General features: G+C 36.8%; 1 pseudogene; it reads right to left on the bottom strand.

Annotated features, from left to right (window-relative positions):
- Positions 1–368: 368 nt before the first annotated feature.
- LOC107888926 (pentatricopeptide repeat-containing protein At4g15720-like) lies at positions 369–2,112 on the bottom strand (annotated as a pseudogene).

Genomic DNA, 2,112 nt, shown 5'->3' on the forward strand with positions numbered 1-2,112 from the left:
ACTCAAAACCCTAATTTTTTTTATAAATTTAGTCATTAAATATATATATGATAGTTTTGGAATAAATAATATTTTTTTCACTTATTTTTGTAATGAATCATGTTTATGCTAGTCGGCATAATCATTTAATTAAAACGTTTAAAATTGAATAGTGTAAAAACATTTCCAATTTTTTTTTGGCGACTTTTCAAAGTTATTTAAAAATAAAATTAAAATCAATAAAATTGAAAAAATTTATTAATTATTACAAAACAAATTTATAATTTTAAAATAAACATATTTAATAATTGATTTTATATAATAAAAATTAAAGTTTAAAAAAATTGTAATCATATTTCTTTTATATATTTGTGTTTTTTAAATAATATATAAATATATATATATTCTTTTTATATATATTAGACCAGATAAATCAGGGTTCTATCGATTTAATTTGTTTTTTTAACACTGGTAATCAACTCAATGGTCAACAGTTTCTTCCATGGCTTCTTCTTCCACGTCAACAAATACCAACCCTTTACTCCTTCCTTTCTCTTTCATTTCTCTTTCCAACTCCTTCAACATTCTCAATACCTCGGTCCCTCTCTCGAACAAGATGTTTCCGGCGTAAAAAACGTAAGTCGAGTCCTTAATATCGATCCAACTGCATCCGGGTTCCTTGCAGACTCCGGTTTGTTTCATTTTCTTCCGAAGATCGTTAGCATTCTCCCACTCACCGGCCAAAACATAAGCGTTCGACAATGTAACGTACGCGCCGTCTACTTGTTGATCGGATTCTATTAGCCTTTTGCAAGCTTCAACAGCAATATCTAGCCTCCCATGAAGTCTACTAGCCGATAGAAGCGTCCCCCACAACGAAGCGCCTTCATTCGGGTTCACCTGAATCGATTTTGCTAACCGATATGCCTCGTCAAAACGACCAGTTCGACTGAGCATATCAACAACACAGGTGTAATGCTTTGCTTTTGGGACTACTCCGTGTTTCCATGACATCGAGTTGAAGTACTCGAGGCCTTGGTCCACTAGACTGGAATGGCTACAAGCATGCAAAACGGCAACAAAAGTAACATCATTAGGCTTTATTCTTTTATCAATCATTTCCTCAAAAAGTTCAATAGAAACTTTCCCAAGTCCATGTTTTCCAGAAGCTACAATCATGGAAGTATATGGGATCACACAAGGATTCCGAACTCTCCGAAAAACCCGAGCAGCATAAACGATACAACCACACTTGGCATACATATCTACCAATGTGCTAGCAACTACATCATTCGAATCGTGACCGTGTCGGATCACTGCACCGTGTGTAGTCTTCCCCTAAACCAACTTCCCCGAACTCGCGCAAGCATTGATAACACTAGCCAACATAAACTTATTTGGAATCTCCCAATCTAACAAATTGAATTCTCTAAAAACTTCAAGTGCTTCATTCCCTCTTCCATTTTGAGCATACGCAGTGATCATCGAAGTCCACGAAACAACATTCTTGTCCGCCATCGAATCGAAAACCAGCTGAGCAAAATCGACTTCGTTGCATTTCCCATACATATCAACAAGCGAAGAGCAAACCACGAGGTTAAACCGAAACCCGAAAACCTCGACAAGACCATGAACTTGTTTCCCTTTTTGAAGGTCAGCAAGTATCGAACAAGCGTTTACCGCGGTGGCGAACGTAAACTCATTCGGCAAAACCGGACTGTTATGCATTTCTCTAAACATCCAAAGACAAAGTTGAGGCTTACTCGCACTGATATAACCTGACATAAGAGAAGTGTAGGAGACAACATTTGGTTCAGGCATTTCATCAAACACCTGATGTGCTTGGGATATTTGTTGGGACTTAATGTAGCCATTAATGAGATGATTAGTGATGATGGTGTCATTAAGGAGACCGGATTTAAGGATTTTGGAGTGGGTTAAGGTTGGTAAAACGAGATCGTTGCAAGTCTGAACGGTTTGGATGAATCGGGTTTTTTTATGGAAGCTTAATGGTTTACTTGAGCCGGAAAGATGTAGGGAGTTAACGGCTGAAACGAGATTATTGCTTAACCGCTTCTTCATGTCATATTGTTCATTACTTCTATTTTGGTAAACAGAATATCAGTGAAGTTA

Source organism: Gossypium hirsutum, chromosome A09 (assembly GCF_007990345.1).
Source record: "Gossypium hirsutum isolate 1008001.06 chromosome A09, Gossypium_hirsutum_v2.1, whole genome shotgun sequence".
In the NCBI taxonomy this organism is placed as follows: Eukaryota; Viridiplantae; Streptophyta; class Magnoliopsida; order Malvales; family Malvaceae; genus Gossypium; species Gossypium hirsutum.